Genomic DNA, 22561 nt, shown 5'->3' with positions numbered 1-22561 from the left:
GTGCTGGGTGCGCTGGTGGCGGTGGGTCGGCTCATATCCCCGACTTTACTGCCAGAGTGGCCCTGCTATTAGGCGATTATCTCAGCAGAGCTGGGAAAGAAACTGAGATTACCGTTATCACAGCGTAAGACATTACGCTGAAGCACGAGAGCATTCTCATTTCATTATGCACTCTTTTTACCAAGTGGAACTCCAGGACGCCGGCGAAGAGTGCGACAGCTAGTATCAGGAAGATACACTACTAGCCATTACAATTGCTACACCACGAAGATGACGTGCTACAGACGCGAAATTTAACCGACAGGAAGAAGATGCTCTCATATTCAAATGATTAGCTTTTCAAAGCACTCACACAGGGTTGGCGCAGGTGGCGACACCTACAACGTGCCGACATGAAGAAAGTTTCCAACCGATTTCTCATACATAAACAGCAGTTGACCGGCGTTGCCTGTTGAAACGTTGTTGTGATGCCTCGTGTAAGGAAGAGAAGTGCGTACCATCACGTTTTAGACTTTAATAAAGGACGGATTGTAGCCTATCGCGATTGCGGTTTATCGTATTGCTGCTCGCGTTGGTCAAGATCCAATGACTGTTAGCAAAATATGGAATCGGTGGGTTCAGGAGGGTAATACGGAACGCGTGCTGGATCTCTACGGCCTCCTATCACTAGCAGTCAATATGACAGGCATCTTATCCGCATGGCTGTAACCGATCGTACAGCCACGTCTCGATCTCTGAGTCAACAGATGGGGACGTTTGCAAGACAACAACCATCTGCACGAACAGTTCGAGGACGTTTGCAGCAGCATGGACTATCAGCTCGGAGACCATGACTGCGATTACCCTAGACGCTGCATCACAGACAGGAGCGCCTGCGATGGTTTACTCAACGACGAACCTGGGTGCACGAATGGCAAAAGGTCTTTATTTCACACTAATCCAGGTTCTGTTTACAGCATCAATAAGGTCGCATCCGTGTTTGGCGACATCGCGGTGAATGCACATTGGAAGCGTGTGTTCGTCATTGCCATACTGACGTATCACCCGGCGTGATAGTATGGGGTGCCATTGGTTACACGTCTTGGTCACATCTTGTTCGCATTGACAGCACTTTGAACAGTGGACGTTACATTTCAGATGTCTTACGACCCGTGGCTCTACCCTTCATTCGATCCCTGCCAAAACCCTACATTTCAGCAGGATAATGAGCGACCGCATGTTGCAGATCCTGTTTGGGCCTTTCTGCATACAAAAAATGTTCAACTGCTGCACTGGCCAGCACATTCTCCAGATCTCTCACCAACTGAAAACATCTGGTCAATGGTGGCCGAGCTACGGGCTCGCCATAATAAGCCAGTCTTTACTCTTAATGAACTGTGGTATCGTGTTGAAGCTGCATGGGCAGCTGTACCTGTACACGCCAACCAAGCTCTGTTTGCTCAATGCCCAGGCGTATCAAGGCCGTTATTACGGCCAGAGGTGGTTGTTCTGAGTACTGATTTCTCAGGATCTATGCACCCAAATTGCGTGAAAATGTAATCACATGTCAGTTCTAGTATAATATATTTGTCCAATGAATACCCGTTTATCATCTGCATTTCTTCTTGGTGTAGCTATTTTAATGGCCAGTAGTGTATTTAGAGGTTGCAGATTGTGAAGAGCTTTCGCTTAAATTCTTTTTCATAGCATATTTCTGTTTTCTTCTTTACACTCTATCTGGATCACACCAAGGTCATCATCGAACCATGAGGTTGTGAATCATCAACATATACGAGAAGTACATATAAAATTTTAATTATCACCTTGAAGAAATCAATCTGCAGCTGTGAGAGTTGGTGGTGGTATTGATCTTTCTCTAGATATCCGCGTTTCAACGCGACACGTTTCTCCCAGCAACGGATGGCCTTGATTGTTGAAGTATGTACTTAGTTTGTTATAGACACGTTCTATCTCGACGAACACCTCGCTGTCACTTGGGCATGCCTGCCATGCAATGGTTTCTTCATTTTAAGAAAGAGGATGAGGTCGCTGAATGCAATGTCTGCGGAATGCATGGGCGACGAAAAACATTTATAGCCTAATGAAGAAGCACGTGTGACTGCGTCATGTGCAGTTTCTCCTGGGACACATTCTGAAAAGATAAAAAGAGAAACCTCCACTCGGAGAGCTTCTCTTCATGCTACTCTTCGTCTTGATAGCTTTCCGTAACAGCGTCAGGATAATTTTTGTATTGTGGTCCTGTAATACTTTGGCACTTGTAAGTGTAAGAGCAGCGTGCCACGGCAGTACCAAAAAACAGTCAACATGTAAGTAGGCTGTTTAGGTTTTTATGTTGCTAACGTCACGTAGCGCTTTGTATGAAAATCATTGGCTGTGCAGTGTGCAGTCTGTGGCTGGTTGGCATTGTTGCAGTGTTGGGCAGCTGGATGTGAACAGCGCGTAGAGTTGAGCAGTTGGAGGTGAGCCGCAAGCAGTGGTGGATGTGGGAAGAGAGACGGCAGAGTTTTGAGAGCGGACGATCTGGACGTGTGTCCGACAGAAAAAGGAAATTTGTAAGACTGGATGTCATAAACTGATTTGTATATAATGACTTTTGAACACTATTAACGTAAATATATTGCTTGTTCTCTGTCAAAATCTTTCATTTGCTAACTACGCCTATCAGTAGTTAGTGCTTTCAGCAGTTAGAATCCTTTATTTAGCTGGCAGTATTGGCGCTACTGTATTGCAGTAGTTCGAGTAACGAAGATTTTTGTGAGTGAAGTGATTCATGAAAGGTATAGGTTATTCTTAGTCACGGCTATTCTTTCGTAGGGATTATTGAAAGTCAAATTGCGTTGCGCTAAAAATATTGTATGTCAGTTTATTGATGATCAGAATAAGTAAAGAGAGAAATGTCTGAACACGCTCAGTTTTGCTCAGCTGTTTGAAAATCAAATAACGTAAGGGGTTTACCAGCACAGTCATTCATTAATTTTTCTAAGGGGATGTTTCAAAAATCGTCTTATCCGATCATACTCGCGTCTTCACTGTTCTCGGTGGTGGTGGATGCACCTGTTTCCACTGCTTGCTTTGTTGCTATATCTGGGGGTAGCAGTGATACATTCAGCATTTATCCATGGTGACCAGGCGGCTTTCGACGTTTTCTTGATTGGCATGACACAACTATAATACACTGTCACGTCATATCCATGTGACCACCTTTCAAATGCCTTAAAATATCGTTCGCACCGCGGGCCGCTGTGGGACGTGCAGGAAGCGGTCAGTGAGGTTCTGGAGGGCAACGACAAAGATTTGGAATCACACGGCTACAGTACCGTGGCCAAATGCGCTGTGTTTCTCTATTGTGGATACATGGAGCGAACAGCCCCATCTAGGTTGTCCCACAATTCTCGATTGGTTTAAATCTGTGGTGTTTTGTGATCAGGGGAATGCGGTAAACTCATCCTTTTGCTCTTCAAATCATGCGCGTACACTGCGATCCGTGTGACACATTGCGCTGTCCTGCTGGTAGATGCCGGGCTCCCAGGTAGATGCTATTTTCCTTGACTTCCGGAAGGCTTTCGATACAGTTCCGCACTGTCGCCTGATAAACAAAGGAAGAGCCTACGGAATATCAGACCAGCTGTGTGGATGGATTGAAAAGTTTTTAGCAAACAGAACACAGCACGTTGTTATCAATGGAGAGACGTCTACAGACGCTAAAGTAACCTCTGGCGTGCCACAGGGGAGTGTTATGGGACCATTGCTTTCCACAATATATATAAATGACCTAGTAGATAGTGTCGGAAGTTCCATGCGGCTTTTCGCGGATGATGTTCTAGTAACAGAGAACTTGCAGCATTAGACAATTGTAGCGAAATGCAGGAAGATCTGCAGCGGATAGGCACTTGGTGCAGGGAGTGGCAACTGACCCTTTATTGTATGATTATATGATAGCGGAACAAACAGTAGTAGCAGTTACTTCTGTAAAGTATCTGGGAGTATGCGTGCGGAACGATTTGAAGTGGAAAGATCAAATAAAATTAATTGTTGGTAAGGTGGGTACCAGGTTGAGATTCATTGGGAGAGTCCTCAGAAAATGTAGTCTATCAACAAAGGAGGTGGCTTACAAAACACTCGTTCGACCTATACTTGAGTATTGCTCATCAGTGTGGGATCCGTACCAGATCGGGTTGACGGAGGAAATAGAGAAGATCCAAAGAAGAGCGGTGCGTTTCGTCACAGGGTTATTTGGTAACCGTGATAGCGTTACGGAGATGTTTAACAAAATCAAGTGGCAGACTCTGCAAGAGAGGCGCTGTGCATCGCGGTGTAGCTTGCTGTCCCGGTTTCGAGAGGGTGCGTTTCTGGATGAGGTATCGAATATATTGCTTCCCCCTACTTATAACTCCCGAGGAGATCACGAATGTAAAATTAGAGAGATTAGAGCGCGCACGGAGGCATTCAGACAGTCGTTCTTCCCGCGAACCATACGCGTCTGGAACAGGAAAGGGAGGTAATGACAGTGGCACGTAAAGTGCCCTCCGCCACAAACCGTTAGGTGGCTTGTGGAGTATAAATATAGATGTAGAATGTAGATGTAGGTGCCTCCTGGACACTTACGACGAATGCTGCAGAGTGTTTCCTCTGAGACATTTCAGGCTGATGGAGCGTAAAAGTGATTCACCTGAGAAGGTCACCTGTCACCACTCTGTGAACATCCCGTTGCGGAGGTGGCGCGCCAATTCCGGCCTTTGTCGCCGATGTACAGCAGTCAGCATGGTGCATGAACCATGTGCCACATGCAGCAACATTCGCTGAATGGTCGTTGAAGAGACACTGTTGGATCATCTGAGCAGACAGTTTCCCAACAGTTGCACGTCTCTTCACCAGTAGAGATCTCTACAGCAGTCGTTCACAAGTGTCGTCTGTCGCCTGTGTAGCACCACAGTTGCCTCGGTGTCGGTTTTGGAGAGCGCCATGTTCCCATGTATGGTATACTTTGACACAGCGGCACTCGAACTGTTTGCTATCTCGTTCGCTACGTAAATGCTACCACTCGTGGCACGGAAGCCAATGATAATGCTCTTTTTTCGTCAAATAAATTGCTCTGTTTCCGCATTACAACACTTACACCGTTTCCCGTGTCCCCCGGAAGCCCTTTACATACCCTCCAATGCTAGTGCTTCCCATTGCTACCTGTGACTGGTTATTGCATGCTGACGTGACCGGACCATGTATTTCCGCGGTTGCTCGGTTCGGCGCGCAATTTGAATCTGTGGGGCAGCCTTGTAACCCACAGGGCGGCGACCCTTGGCTTGACCAAAATGTCACGCAAGCTTTTGGATATTCATTTATGATTAGTTTTGACTGTTTCCACTATATCAGGGGCTGATCGCGATGCGATGGTCTTCATGCTCCAGGTTCTTCATTTCTTTATCAGTTTTTCACAGAGAGATGGGTGCCGCTTCGTTCTTCATCAGACTTGTCTGACCACGCTGGAAGCGCCTGGGCCACGTAACCACTGCATCATACGCTGAATTATTATCGCCACAGAAATAGCTTGGACTGCTGAATTGTTTTCCTCTTATAATGTAGAAAAGAATTAGTGCGCGATGCTCCATTTTGTCAATGGTCTGTACCATTTGGCTCTCTACCTTCTGTCGGCGTGCTACGGTTTCTCGCGCTAGGGTTTCAATGTGTGCCATAACTACAGACATGTATCTGTAAACAAAACAAAAAATATTCAAAAAAAATGTTCAAACGTGTGTGTAATCTTATGCGACTTAATTGCTAAGGTCATCAGTCCTTGAGCTTACACACTACTTAACCTAAATTATCCTAAGGACAAACACACACACACCCATGCCCGAGGGAGAACTCGAACCTCCACCGGGAACAGCCGCACAGTCCATGACTGCAGCGCCTTAGACCGCTCAACTAATCCCGGGCGGCAAAAAGTTTTATTACGCGCCTTTCGTTTTTTGAGGTGATATCTAACATTTTATGACTTCCCCTCACAAGTTGGGCACCAGTTTGAGATAATTTCTGCGAAACTTAATGGAGTTTCAGCCACTGATATGAACTCACTGGAAGCATTGCATCCACTGATGGATGAAACCTGTACATCATCAATTTCTAAATACGTTGCCTTGTTGCTCCTACTACTCTTCTCTATTTTGGGCTATCCTCTTTTTGATATGGGTTTCATTAATAGACAAACTTATCCACAGGGAAGAACTGTGTAAATAATTTGTAAATAGTCTGTTCACATTGTCTGAACGATTATGAATTAAAGTCCCTCAGTGCTGTGATACCGATTCCATTGACATCTAGCAGTGAATATGAAATCTCCTTGAAATCATTCACCCATAAGGCCACGCGACTACAATGGCAGAACTGCCAGTATGGGAAGGCCAGCAAGAGCTACTGCTGATTCCTAAATATGCTATGATGCAGGAAGAATCAGAAATATGCTGACAAGAACAAATTTTTTGCCTTAGATTTAATATTTCAGGAGATGTAACACAAAATTTTCGGGCCGCTACAGTCTACGAATGTCGGTCGATTTTGTGCTCGTCCCCGACGGCTTCCAAGCCTCTGACGATCAGGAACTGCTCTCATGCAGTCTTTGCTTAATCTGGCTAATGGGTGTGGCCTGGTCCTACCAGAAAGTTTTCAAAGGCGGGTATTTTCACAGAATGGCTGGCGTTTTCTAGTACCCTTCGGGAGTAAACTACTGAAAGTGTCGGGAGGGAGCAGCACTTTACGGTAGTAGTACGAGCGTGACCAGGAAATGGCAGACTGCAGTACCTTACTTTCTGCTCTGGAGACCGATTGGCCGAAACGTCGTATTGGGAAAGGCGTCTCGTGAAGAGGCGGGCACCTCACAAATTCGAGGAGTCGATAGATAGTGAGCCTTGTGGGGCAGACGTGGTGTGGAGTCGTATTTAGAACAATGGTAGTCATGGCGAAGTGAGGTTGTTATCTAGATATGGAAAGTTCAGAAACGTTCGGACGTGCCTTCCCTTTTGCAGACGTGGAAAACATCTCAATCTGTTGCTGGTTTATGACGAGGGTGTTATAAAAATGTCGTGTGACCAGGGCCTCCCGTCAGGTATTCCGTTCGCCGGGTGCAAGACTTTAGATCTGACACCACTTCGGCGACCTGCGCGTCGATGGGGACGAAATGCTGATGATTAGGGCAACACAACACCCAGTCCCTGAGCGGAGAAAATTTCCAACCAGCCGGGAATCGAACCCGAGCCCTTAATATTGGCACTCTGTCGCACTGACCACTCAGGAAAAATTAAAAAAAATCTCGTTTTGTTCGTTTACGTTCTTTTTAACCATATATATTTATTTAAATATATTAACAACGATACATTTAAAAAAAGACATTTTCTTCTATTAACCTATTATATTCCTAATGGTGGCTAATATTATTGTCATTTTATAGGTTTTCGTTTTTGTATTTTTCCTTTTTCGTTTTTCTCTTATTGTTGTTCCTTAAACCCTTTTACATGGTCATTTGTCATCTTTTTTGGGGGGTAGACATTGCAGAACAGGCATAACAGTTTACATTTAGCATCGATGCACTGATTTTGAGTTCATGTTTCTGTATGTGATGCACTTGTGATGCCACAGGCACATTGTGTATTCTGGTTTCAACTCTTCCTCTAGTTTACACTGTTAGGTGGGACAGTATGAGGGACACATCACCATGATAGGTGGAGCAGAAGTGGAAGAAACTTTTTTACATATACTACAGATTATACCTAAGTTGAAGAAGAGAGAAAATTTTGTCATATGTTCGTTGTATATGCTCGGGACGGACGTCGTAAGACATACGTTTAAGTTCGACATTGATCCATGAACTCAGTTTTTTATTACAAAGGGCTGTTAACCCTCTGACCGAACTCGCTGAGCTCCAGTGCCTGCTGCTACAGGGGGCGGACGAGATGCGTGTTGATGTAAGCGGATTGTTATATAAGAGGCCCCTAACTAATTGTGGAGAAACTGCCTAGCTGAAAGCGTTTTGTAGCGAACGAAGCGCATTTGGTGACTTTGAAGGTAGTTAGATGGCTTCAGGGCATTCAACGGTGCTACAGAGAAAGGGCCTGTTTTAACGCTGTATCACGGGTCTCAGCAAGGTTGGCGACCCTTATTTGGTTTTATAGCATGGGTGTAGCAGCGCCTACAAATAAGTCCGCCAACAAGCGTTTGGAGGAAATCTACGGAGGAGTATGCTGTGTGAGTTTTTCTCGCGCACCGCACAGCGCTAAGAGAGAGCTCGTGGACTCTGGTCACAGTCGTGACCGGACGTCAGTAGATGCTACGGAAGTTCCGAGACGACTGATGGGGAGGAACATTTCAGAGTGTGAAGATAAATCTGGCAAAAGGCCGCACAGAAAGTGTAGCTCACGCCGGACTGCAAGTGGAACCGAGAGACTGGCAAGTGGCCATATCTCGTGTCGAACTCCATAGCAGTCAGGCGTTCCGTGCCGTAATGGCAAGTGTCCGAGCCGGGCACTGAACGGATGCGGTAGTCGGGCACACGGGGCAGCGCTGCAGCTCACTGCTCCCATCATTCTCACTTTACATCACTCCAAACACCAATCAAATGTAGAACAGATAGCATTTGAGCCTCATGTGGAATTTCCTATCATGCGCTGCTTAAATTGTTTAAGTTATATGACAGTGTTGATGCTGACATAACACTATTCTCTCCCTTTCAATCATAACTATAAGCAGTGGCCTGTAAACAATATTACTGCTCGACCAGACAAGTTGTCTGCCCATAAATATACAGTGCTACCTGCGTGGTAACTCTGACATTCTGTTAACTTCCTCAACTACTCCCTTTCTTAGTCCTCCCTTGGTTTTTATTCCAAAAATTTTTCATCCCAACACATTTTTAAAATCTAGTGTATAAATAAATTTAAAAGAAATATCACTTTTTAAACTAGTTGTATTTGTGCTAGTGTTTACTCATGAGATTGTTTGCTGTTCATTATTTACATTCTGACAGATCACATTTCAACGTTTGTTTTGTTTTTTGTAATACTTGCTTTAACATTTCTGCCCTCAATAATTTCTTTCAGAGCATCTTGGTCAATGCGAAATAATCTTTCACTCTATAGCAGAGTATGCGCTATTTAGAAACCTCTTGGCAGATTTAAACTGTATGCTGAACCAGAAATCGAGGTAGAACATAGCCTTAGACAGTCAATGCTCTTTCTGATCAAGATATCTACCACCCACTCACAACATGACTGTACTGACAAGGTTCTGGTGTATGACTCTGAGCCGAACAGACCGTTTTAACTTGCCAGGATGTTTCAAAGCAGCATACATCCGGTTGAAGATTGAGAGAATCTTTCTAGAAACATCCCCCCTATGCTGTGGCCAAGTAATTTCTGTGTAGTTTCTTTGGTGTGATTAGTTGTACTCGAGTAATAGTTGTAAAATAGCGTCTATAAAGTTCGGAAAATGGGAGAGAGGTAGTAACAACAGTAAAACCACGGTGCTATCTGGAATCGTATTGTTCGTGAGGAGCTAGGTTGTAGGTTTGAGTCCCAGTCAGGCATACAGTCTGATTTGCATTTTCTTTCTGTCCAGCAGGTCCTCCTTTGCCTTTTCCTAGCCTTTTAAAATACCATATTCCCTCTTTAGTCCACAACCATCATACGAACGCAGAGACGCCATTCATGTGCCGTGAATATTTCAACATTGTATTTCAGATTCCAGTGGGGATGTTGAGCTGACTACGGAGTGCACGATATTACTTGCTCTTGGAAATGGGTAAGGATTGTTCTCTTGCAGGAAGAAATCATGTGGCGCAGCAGTGCAGCAGACTAGGGAACTAACTCGCCCTGAATTTGGCTCTTATGTTATCTGGTGGCAGCGCGGAGAGCTACTGTGCTCACAGGCCAGATGGTACCTGCGGCCTTTCCATCTATTGCTTCTGGCAGTCTGGTCCTTCTGCTCTGCCCATACATCGTTGTAATCCGCTATACACGTGCGCTTCTGGCAACGTGTTTTGTTGTTGACATGCAGCTCCACGACTGCACACTTAAGTACCGCTAACTGCTTGAAACACCAACAAGTAACGAAACTCTTCTGAACGTTCTCACAAAGGCTATCAAGTATATTTACCAAAACCAAATGGGTACCAGTCAACGTGTAGTGGGTGGATGTATGACATTGTGTCCTTCCAGGAGGGACTGGTGGAAACCTGGAGGACTTAGACATCGCCAGACCACTTGAAGCAACTGCACCAAAAGAATGGTACGTTTCCTGTTTCTGTGCACGCATACAAACAACACACACATATACACACATAGATGCACATGCACCCCCCTCAACCCCCCTCCCCACAAACACACACACAAGCAGGTACTTCAAAAATATTTCTCATATTTATAAAAGCTGCCCCATTCCTCCTGGAAGGATGAGCAAACACTTGCACACTTAAGTGTCAGTGATCACCTGAACCGTCAGAAGGGTAAGGGGGAAATATCAGATGCTTCTTAACAGGGGAGGGGGGCGGGTTGTTTCAAAGGCATCCCAAAACCGTCCTGAAACACCTGGTCGCTGAGAGAAGTCCTGACCTTTTGAACAAGTTTCAATACCAACACATCCCAAATGTCCCAGGGGATTTGTGTCGCCGGCATATTGCATGGATATGAGCAATACGTGACGTGTCTGAACCTCCAGGGCTCGATTCTCACCCTGTATAAACATTCCTACTAGTTCCCACTAGATGCAAGCTGGCTTTTTCCCCTGTATAAGCAATCTTATTTGTTTCTGCCAAATAATTGCGTGGATAATGGGTCTATTTAAACCCTGCCCCCTCCACATTCATCCCCATTCTATCATTTTGTAGCATGTCTTTATCAAATCACTGCGTTAGTAGAATATTTTCGTTAAAACGTATTTCTTAATACACTACTGACCATTAAAATTGCTACACCACGAAGATAACGTGCTACAGACGCAAAATTTAACCGACAGGAAGAAGATGCTGTGATATGCAAATGATTAGCTTTTTAGAGCATTCACACAAGGTTGGCGCCGGTGACGACACCTACAACGTGTTGACATGACGAAAGTTTCCAGACGATTTCTCATACACAAACAGCAGTTGACCGACGTTGCCTGGCGAAACGTTGTTGTGATGCCTCGTGTAAGGAGGAGAAATGCGTAGCATCACGTTTCCTGGATACAGAAAATGTTTGACTGCTGCCCTTGCCAGCACATTCTCCAGATCTCTCACCAATTGAAAACGGCTGGTCAATGGTGGCCTAGCAACTGGCTCGTCACAATACGCCAGTCATTACACTTGATGAACTATAGTATTGTGTTTAAGCTGCATAGGCAGCTGTACCTGTACACGCCATCCCAGCTCTGTTTGATTCAATGCCCAGGCGTATCAAGTTCGTTATTACGGCCAGAGGTGGTTGTTCTGGGTACTGATTTCTCAGTATCTATGCACCCAAATTGCGTGAAAATGTAATCACATGTCAGTTCTAGTATAATAAATTTGCCCAATGAATACCCGTTTATCATCTGCATTTTTTCTTGGTGTAGCAATTTTAATGGCCAGTAGTGTATGTGTTTATCAAGTCATTGGGTTTCTAGCATCTTTTATTTTAGAATCATTTCGTATGTTACAGTTTTTCCTTGTTGATGTTACAACATTTGTTCCTGAAATTGCGCCCGACCTCTATCGGCATCTGGAATATGAAAGGAAGAGGGCCAATAAGTCTGAGATGGTGCAGAAGTCTCTAGCGACAATTCAAGCATTGCAGCACTCATGAAAGTACATACTCTTCTTAAATATTTCTTCATAGTGTTGTAATTTGTATATAAGTGTCTCTGCTGAATGCGTTTTTAAGTCAGTATGTTTTTGTTGTAGGCAGTTTCGAGCATCAAGAAGTTGATGTGTTTGAAGGCGCTGTTACACCACCCCTAGCGAACTCACCAGAGCTGTGGTGTACACACACATTCTTTTCAATAAAAATGGTTTTTTCGTAGTGCTGTATACGTTTTCAAATCAATATGTCGTTACAGTATCGGTACAGAAGCTACACCAATGGCTCCACGTCAGTTTGGATAATGAGATGGCACAGTGTGTGGGAGAAAAGCAGCGGGACCTACAGCTTCTCAAGTTCGAGTCAGAGGTCCCAGAGTGCGTGGTGATATTCGATGACCTCCGGGATATGGTGTCGTCGTCGGTGGAGGTCGATTCCAGTAATTTACATACCGACCGTTATTCTATGTAGCATACATAGTCAGTGTTCTTCCATTGCTGCAGCAGCAGGCAAGTGTATGATACGAGTGCTTATTTTCGTTATTCTTCCTCTACAGCTGGCAAGGCGGCAGTGTCGGGGGTGTGATCCAATCAACCATCCCTGCAGTATGCAGTGGCGTGGGTGACATGGGAGGTGAAGATGGCATCACCAAAACGCGGTCCCATTAGACATGCCTTGCCCACTAGGACGAGGCTCGTAGCTGCATGGGTCGCTGCCTGGACTGCCATCCCACTGTGGCTTCCCCTGCAGCTGCAGCCTTTGCCAGCACAGGCCCTGCCGGTGCACCCGTCACAGCAACGGTCTGTCAACCATCGCTAACAAACAACCGACAGGCATGCACCCTTCCGACGGCTAGACCACCGCCACCACCATCCGGATCAGGGTTTGGAGTCAACGCTACAGGCGGCACATGGCAGCGATCCCTGCAGCGTGGATGTTCTTCCTAGCAGTAGTAGGAGTAGTAGTGGTAGTAATAATTCTGTGACTAGTATCAATTCCTTCTCCCATCCTGTTAGTGAAGGACACCAGTAACACAATGCTGCAATTAAACTACGAGGTGACAGAGGATGCATTTGAGGAACATAGCTCGTTTTCTCACGCAGGGAACCCAGCAGGAGGGCACAGATATTCCGATTAGATCTCTCAAAGTATATCTTTGTGTTCTCGAAACAGAGCTCCTCAAAACTGTTAATGATTCGTGATGCACCGCCATAAAGTGTAGCACTGTCCTATGTTGTGAACTCATGCGTCTCCCATAGTTCTGTATGGGGAGCACCTCAATAACTATGCAGTTTCATGAATTCACCTTGAGTGCCATACCGACCAAGTCTTCCAATATGGAAGTCAGAGCCTCTGGTAAAGCGCTCAGCCAAGCGCTACACCTCTACATCCATACACTTGTCTTCGATCCGATAAATGAGTGTTTTGGGGCGGGGGGTTGTCTAGTTATATCGAAATCCTGAGAACAAAGCAAACACGAAAACATATATTGATGTCCAAAGTATAAATTAGGAGTTTGGTGTTGCATGATCAATCCAGGCTTGCGAGAGTAATTACAAGAAAGATCTGCAGCGTACATCCCGAGATTATAGGGATATTGACATTTGTGGGTTTTATACATTTGACCATATTGAATTCCCCACTAAGATCCAGGACATTCCTAAATTCGAGTCTCAGAATACCAATATTTGCGTTCATGTTTATGGCTTGGAGGAAGAAAAACAAAAGTCGGATGAGCAGAACAAACTGGATAAACATAAATTCGTCGGACCCCTTCATTTCTCACAATTTTCTGGTCAGCGTAAGTTGCACATAACCATGCTACTATTCTCTAAGGGAGATAATAATAATCACTATGTATGGGTCAAACAAATGTCCAGACTCCTTAGCTCCCAACTGAGTAACCATAATGGTAAAAGTCATTTTTGCCCTAGGTGTCTCAACAGCTTTTCCTCAAGTGTTATTAACAAAGCATCTTGTGGTTTGTTCTACCAAGAAATTGGTACGTGTTTTCATGCCAGCAGAAGGAAAACACAATCTTAAAGTTTAAGAACGCCCACCCTCAGAAGCGATGTGCCTTTGTAGTAAATGCTGACTTTGAGTGTGTCCCCACTTCGTGATGTGCTGCGAAGGCGATCCTACAGCCTCAAATGGTACCTTCACAGAAAAACACGTACCATCTGCAGCTGCGCATCAGGTCGTGTGTACATATGATTCGAGTCTTAACCACCAAAGTATTTGCCGAGGACAGTGCAACGATTTGGCTTCTCATTCAGCTCGAAAACCTTTCATGGGAGGTCGGTAAGTTTTATGGCTGTAGCGTTCCCATAACTATGTCGAAGGAGAATTATGATACATATAATAGTGCGTTTGACTGTCATATTTGTTGGCTCCTTTTAGAAAAGCGGAAACTCATCTCATGGACAACTGTTATCTAACAGGGTTGTTAGGTGGGGCAGTTCATATCACATTCAACTTGAAGTAGCAATTACCACGACACACACACGTTTTCTTTCACAGTTTGTGATACTTCCTTGTTGAGCACTTGCTGATTTCTGTATGAGGAAAAATCAATTCAATATCCTTTCTGAGAGAGTTGAGAAATACATCTCATTCTCCAAATGAATTACGCCCAGAATTATGCTCCACTTGCTAGACCCATTACGTTTTATGTAAGCGCCACTCCAGAAACTTGCTGAAGCTTGTCCTGAGGACGATACACACATCACTCGAGATGCATATCCTCATGGGGCAAAGTTTCAGTTTGTGACGAGGAAGTGGGTTTTCCCATACGAGTATCTAGATTCTAGGGAAAAATTCGTCGAATCCAGACTATCCGACTTAGCTGTATTCGCTAGTAACCTTACAGAAGATGCCATATCGGATGTACATTTGTAAGTAGGCTGTTTAGGTTTTTATACTGGTAACGTCACGTAGCGCTCTGTATGAAAATCACTGGCTATGCTGTGCGCAGTCTGTGGCTGGGTGGCATTGTTGTAATATTCGCTGTTGTACTGTTGGGCTGTTGTCTGTTAGCGGCGCGTAGCGTTGCGCCGTTGGAGATGAGCCGCCAGCAGTGGTGGATGTGGAGAGAGCGAAGGAGGAGTTTTTAATTTTTGTAAGATTGGATGTCATGAACTGCTATATACATTATGACTTTTGAGCACTACTGAGGTAAATAGATTGTTTGTTCTGTACCAAAATCTTTAATTTGCTAACTATGCCTATCAGTAGTTGGTGCATTCAGTAGTTTGAATCTTTTATTTAGCTGGCATTAGTGGCGCTCGCTGTATTGAAGTAGTTCGAGTGACGAGGATTTTTGTGAGGTAAGTGATTTGTGAAAGATATAGGTTAATGTTAGTCAGGGCCATTCTTTTGCAGGGATTACTGAAAGTCAGATTGCGTTGCGCAAAAAAAATATTGTGTGTCAGTTTAAGCACAATCTTGCATCATTTTTCCAAGAGGACGTTTCACAGTATTAGTGTACTGTGATTGTTTCGCAGGAGTTCAACATCCTAAGTTTAGGGGAGTATGCTAAACTTTATATGATCGCGGACGTTTGTTTACTTGCTTATGTTTTCGAGATATCCCGGAGTGTGTGCATGACCACATATACTCTGGTTCCTGCCTTTCATTACATAGCACCTGGGTTATCTTGGGACGCGATTTTCTAGAAAACTTAAATCAACATTGAACTATTGTCCAGTGTCGACATGCTTCTTTTCTTTGACACGGCAGTCGCTGCTGACTGAAGAATTTCAACCCCTGTACAGAAACGAATGCGTCGGATTAGGCTACAGTATTCGTAGTGTGCAGGTTGATCTTGCTACAGAGGATGTTGTGGAGCCAGAACTTACGTACTATATTAGTCTGCATGAGGCTCACAGCTATTTTCCGCCATATTCAGAGCAATGAGACAGTTGCCTGTCGGTCGTATTATTTGAGCTTCCTTTACATGTGATAATAAGTGCCTGTCAGCATTTACAGGATGTCCCAGAAGAAATGATCATTATTCATGGATATGACAGGAATAATCATTAGAAGCAAATATGCGTAGTAAATATGGACTTAAAACGCGTACCTTAAGAGTTCTGAGCACTTATACAATAACGGAGATGTGTTTTACAGTAGCAACGATAACCAAGAGCTTATGTGTCTTAAGATACGCGCTTTAGAGCCCATATTTAATGGGCATTTTTTGCTTGTTGTGGTCCATACCACCACCTCTCAAAATACAAAAAAAAAAAAAAACAGCTTGCATTAGAAGGGATTTGTTTCAAAGTACTGAAGATGGAGTGGTCATAGCTCTTAAGATGTGCATTTTAAAGCTTCGAATGATCGTTCCTGTCATGTCACTGAATACTGACTAATCTTCCTGGGGAACCTTGTAAATGCTGTCAGACAAATACACTCCTGGAAATGGAAAAAAGAACACATTGACACCGGTGTGTCAGACCCACCATACTTGCTCCGGACACTGCGAGAGGGCTGTACAAGCAATGATCACACGCACGGCACAGCGGACACACCAGGAACCGCGGTGTTGGCCGTCGAATGGCGCTAGCTGCGCAGCATTTCTGCACCGCCGCCGTCAGTGTCAGCCAGTTTGCCGTGGCATACGGAGCTCCATCGCAGTCTTTAACACTGGTAGCATGCCGCGACAGTGTGGACGTGAACCGTATGTGCAGTTGACGGACTTTGAGCGAGGGCGTATAGTGGACATGCGGGAGGCCGGGTGGACGTACCGCCGAATTGCTCAACACGTGGGGCGTGAGGTCTCCACAGTACATCGATGTTGTCGCCAGTGGTCGGCGGAGGGTGCACGTGCCCGTCGACCTGGGACCGGACCGCAGCGACGCACGGATGCACGCCAAGACCGTAGGATCCTACGCAGTGCCGTAGGGGACCGCACCGCCACTTCCCAGCAAATTAGGGACACTGTTGCTCCTGGGGTATCGGCGAGGACCATTCACAACCGTCCCCATGAAGCTGGGCTACGGTCCCGCACACCGTTAGGCCGTCTTCCGCTCACGCCCCAACATCGTGCAGCCCGCCTCCAGTGGTGTCGCGACAGATGTGAATGGAGGGACGAATGCAGACGTGTCGTCTTCAGCGATGAGAGTCGCTTCTGCCTTGGTGCCAATGATGGTCGTATGCGTGTTTGGCGCCGTGCAGGTGAGCGCCACAATCAGGACTGCATACGACCGAGGCACACAGGGCCAACACCTGGCATCATGGTGTGGGGAGCGATCTCCTACACTAGCCGTACACCTCTGGTGATCGTCGAGGGGACACTGAATAGTGCACGGTACATCCAAACCGTCATCGAACCCATCGTTCTACCATTCCTAGACCGGCAAGGGAACTTGCTGTTCCAACAGGACAATGCACGTCCGCATGTATCCCGTGCCACCCAACGTGCTCTAGAAGGTGTAAGTCAACTACCCTGGCCAGCAAGATCTCCGGATCTGTCCCCCATTGAGCATGTTTGGGACTGGATGAAGCGTCGTCTCACGCGGTCTGCACGTCCAGCACGAACGCTGGTCCAACTGAGGCGCCAGGTGGAAATGGCATGGCAAGCCGTTCCACAGGACTACATCCAGCATCTCTACGATCGTCTCCATGGGAGAATAGCAGCCTGCATTGCTGCGAAAGGTGGATAGAGACTGTACTAGTGCATGCTCTGTTGCCTGTGTATATCTGCCTGTGGTTCTGTCAGTGTGACCATGTGATGTATCTGACCCCAGGAATGTGTCAATAAAGTTTCTCCTTCCTGGGACAATGAATTCACGGTGTTCTTATTTCAATTTCCAGGAGTGTATTATCATGTGGAAAGGAAGCTCAACCGACAGTTGGCCCCTGTGGGCGAGCGGTTCTAGGAGCTTCAGTCCGTAACTGCACTGCTGCTGGGATCGCAGATCCGAATCCTGCCTCGGACATGGAGGTGTGTTATGATATCAGATGTTAAGTCGCATAGTGCTTAGAGCCATTTTAACTAATAGAATCGACAGGCTGTCTTCCTCTCGTAAGCTTTAGCTGTGTGGTGTCTTTCGTAAGGGAAATAGTTCCTCTGGTTATCAAACTCTGATCGCCGTCTTTCGGCACAAGTAAGTTTTTCTGAAACGGGGAAGCAAGAGAGCAGGTCACTAACATGAGTGATCTGCTGACTAAAGTGAACGTTAACTACGATGAAGTACGAATTTCAAATGATTTGCTTCAATGGAAACGTTCACATCCATTTCAACCAGGGAGTAACACGAATTTCGTGTCCCGAAGATGGGGTAAAATTTACAGACGCGCGAAATTTGGCACGTACTTCGATGCGAGATGCCTTTAATAGGTTCCACAACGAAACATTGTCTCGAAATTTAGTAGAAAATCCGAAGAAATTCTGGTCGTATGTAAAGTACACAAGCGGCAAGACGCAGTCAATACCTTCGCTGCGCAGTGCCGATGGTACTGTTATCGACGACTGTGCCGCTAAAGCGGAGTTATTGAACGCAGTTTTCCGAAATTCCTTCACCAGGGAAGACGAATGGAATATTCCAGAATTTGAAACACGAACATCTGCTAGCATGAGTTTCTTAGAAGTAGATACCTTAGGGGTTGCGAAGCAACTCAAATCGCTTGATACGGGCAAGTCTTCAGGTCCAGATTGTATACCGATTAGGTTCCTTCCAGATTACGCTGATACTATAGCTCCCTACTTAGCACTCATATACAACCGCTCGCTCACCGATAGATCTGTACCTACAGATTGGAAAATTGCGCAGGTCGCACCAGTGTTCAAGAAGGGTAGTAGGAGTAATCCATTTAACTACAGACCTATATCATTGACGTCGGTTTGCAGTAGGGTTTTGGAGCATATACTGTATTCAAACATTATAAATCACCTCGAAGGGAACGATCTATTGACACGTAATCAGCATGGCTTCAGAAAACATCGCTCTTGTGCAACGCAGCTAGCTCTTTATTCGCACGAAGTAATGGCCGCTATCGACAGGGGATCTCAAGTTGATTCCGTATTTCTAGATTTCCGGAAAGCTTTTGACACCGTTCCTCACAAGAGACTTCTAATCAAGCTGCGGAGCTATGGGGTATCGTCTCAGTTGTGCGACTGGAATCGTGATTTCCTGTCAGGAAGGTCGCAGTTCGTAGTAATAGACGGCAAATCATCGAGTAAAACTGAAGTGATATCAGGTGTTCCCCAGGGAAGCGTCCTGGGACCTCTACTGTTCCTGATCTATATAAATGACCTGGGTGACAATCTGAGCAGTTCTCTTAGACTGTTCGCAGATGATGCTGTAATTTACCGTCTAGTAAGGTCATCCGAAGACCAGTATCAGCTGCAAAGCGATTTAGAAAAGATTGCTGTATGGTGTGTCAGGTGGCAGTTGACGCTAAATAACGAAAAGTGTGAGATGATCCACATGAGTTCCAAAAGAAATCCGTTGGAATTCGATTACTCGATAAATAGTACAATTCTCAAGGCTTTCAATTCAACTAAGTACCTGGGTGTTAAAATTACGAACAACTACAGTTGGAAGGAGCACATAGATAATATTGTCGGGAAGGCGAGCCAAAGGTTGCGTTTCATTGGCAGGACACTTAGAAGATGCAACAAGTCCACTAAAGAGACAGCTTACACTACACTCGTTCGTCCTCTGTTAGAATATTGCTGCGCGGTGTGGGATCCTTACCAGGTGGGATTGACGAAGGACATCGAAAGGGTGCAAAAAAGGGCAGCTCGTTTTGTATTATCATGTAATGGGGGAGAGAGTGTGGCAGATATGATACACGAGTTGGGATGGAAGTCATTACAGCATAGACGTTTTTCGTCGCGGCGAGGCCTTTTTACGAATTTCAGTCACCAACTTTCTCTTCCGAATGCGAAAATATTTTGTTGAGCCCAACCTACATAGGTAGGAATGATTATCAAAATAAAATAAGAGAAATCAGAGCTCGAACAGAAAGGTTTAGGTGTTCGTTTTTCCCGCTCCCTGTTCGGGAGTGGAATGGTAGAGAGATAGTATGATTGTGGTTGGATGAACCCTCTGCCAAGCACTTAAATGTGAATTGCAGAGTAGTCATGTAGATGTAGATGTAGATGTAGATACAGTTTCAGCGAACATTGATTCATGCGAGACTCTGGAACAGAAACGTATTTGTGCATCCATGCTAACGACGTTGTAGTGGCAGAACAGACCTGAATATATTCCAGAACAGACCTGAATATATTCATAAGTATCGAAACCAAATAGATTAGTGACGCGTGGTTTTGTAACCATTTTCCACATGCTTCCTGCTTCGCTCTGAAGATCAAAGTTGGCTTCCTGGTGAGAAACATAGAAGACTAATCACCTTGTAGGAACTCCAGGAGGGATACTTGACGACGGTGGTATAGTATTGTTATGTTCGGAGGACTTTAGCGGCGTTCCCTCCTGGCCGACTCATTACATATTTGTATGTTCGGATGTGCACACATACAATGTGACATTGTCCGCGGATGAGATACTTGAGGAAGGTAATGCTCCTTGCCTCAACAGTACATATCTGTATATTCGAGAATGGCTCGAAGAGAACGACGAAAGCACGAAGCGCTTCCCATCCAAAAGCTTTCGCATTTTTCCGCTAAGCATCTCGATGGCTGTGTTGGTCGTGTGGGTTCTTGGTATCGCAAGCGTCCAAACCTTTGGAAGCGCTGTAGAATGCGAGGGCTTGTTTATAGGAGGCGACGACGTCTTCCAGAGACTTTGGTCCCCTTCAGGTCGTCTCGTATGTTTCCGACGTATTCAGTTTTCATTTATTATTTGTTGCCCAATAAAATTTAATGTATGAAGGCATTATTTAAAAGAAACATATCATGAATTCTGCACAGACCATATTAGAACAGAGTATTTGACAACTGCGGATTGTGCTGTGAATACTCTTCTTTTGTCTTTATGAAACTGTGCCGCTAAAAGTATCGGTAGGGCTGAGTTAAGGTGTGAGTGATCTGTTACTCTTAAAACTTTTAGTCAACAGAGTCTCAAAATTAATTTTACAAAAAATATTAAATAAATCAATGTGCCACTCTTTAAATTCTTATTATACAAGTTAATGTGTTTAACAGTTCCAAAAGAGGGGGGCCACAATGAACATTCAAAATAAAAAAAGACCAAAATTGGCAACTAAAAGAAAAGTAATGATCTCTCGTGTTCCATAATAATCTTAAAAAATGAATTCTTGGAATAATTCTACAAGTACTTGAGCCATGAAAATTGTCCAACGGCAATTAGCAAAAAATACACTCAGAGGAACACTTTGAAATATGACTAATTTGCAATTATGCAAGGAGCGTATTGCTGAACACATCAAGTTTAATAATAACAGTAATTACTCTTACACAGAAACTATTTCAGAAAGTGTACACACTGTTTGGACACTAAAGCGACTTCAACCAAAGGATCATCAAAACAGAGGTGCTAGATACAGCCGGCCGGGGTGGCCGAGTTGTTCTAGGCGCTACAGCCTGGAACCACGCGACCGCTACGGTCGCAGGTTCGAATCCTGCCTCGGGCATGAATGTGTGTGATGTCCTTAGGTTAGTTAGATTTAAGTAATTCTAAGTTCTAGGGGACTGATAACCTTAGAAGTTAAGTCCCATAGTGCTCAGAGCCATTTTTTTGCTAGATACAAAAACACCTCCAGGTAGCACAACTCGCCAGGAAACTTTTAAAACTGTCTATGTAACTCATAACCTACATTCAAAGCGAATACACCGGAACACATTGAAGAAAATAAACAATCTTGGGACGCAGTCAACTGAGAAGGACCTGATAAAGACAAGAGGACTCTGAAATAAATATACAGTGTATATGTTGCCGCTATATGCGCACATACGCCGAGATAAGAAGTACAAGACATGTGTATTGCACCGAATACTACTGCTCCGACTGACCAATATGTTTTGCGCAACGTGATTTCATCAACACTCAACGGATCGTACAGTAATCAGAGATCAGGCTAGTGACGGCAAGAAATGTCGCACTAGCAATCACTTCCGCCCCTCCAATCGAACACACAACTGATTACATCATGGAGAGAGATAACTACCACAAGTCACGGAAAGTTAGAATAGTCCTGTCTGATCGCACACTCACACAAGTTACGTCACTGCCTCAAGCTTGCCTAGCAACAACAAACCAGGCAAATAGTCCTAAAACAAACATCATCCAGCGGACTGTACAACAACTTTTCGGCCAGCGCACCTTTGTCAATGCCAGCCGACTCCACGACGGATACCCAAGAGCACAGTTCATGTTGTGACTAGGCGAAAGTACCTCTGTCTAGCCACAACTGCTGGTTCGTTGATTGCTCGGTGAGCTGGCTCATTACACTACAACACTTAAAATGAATAAAAGAGTCTCAACTTTGACACGCTTCTTTGGCACAAATGCACTGGATAATTTACAGCTGTCATGGACTGGTAAAGCATCATTTGATACACTAGTTAACGAAGTGTTCGCCTGCAGTACAAAATGCAACGTTCACGAAAGAATATTTCATGAGAGAGGTTAATTGTCACTGCCCGACATGATGATGTTAACTGCTGTAGCCGAGGTCTCGAACTGGGCGCGCTCTGACATACTCGGCCCTATATTGACATCAACGTGAGGGCACTGGAGGCACTCTCGCTAGCTATTCTCGACCGGCGCCTCACTGTGGCACCCATGCTGCGACCTGCTGAAGGTACCATCCTCAGGGGGTCGCCCAGTGGTGGC

The sequence above is a fragment of the Schistocerca gregaria genome, chromosome 2, assembly GCF_023897955.1.
Source record: "Schistocerca gregaria isolate iqSchGreg1 chromosome 2, iqSchGreg1.2, whole genome shotgun sequence".
Classification (NCBI taxonomy): Eukaryota; Metazoa; Arthropoda; class Insecta; order Orthoptera; family Acrididae; genus Schistocerca; species Schistocerca gregaria.
The sequence above is the reverse complement of the archived record's forward strand: the minus strand, read 5'-3'. Positions refer to the sequence as shown.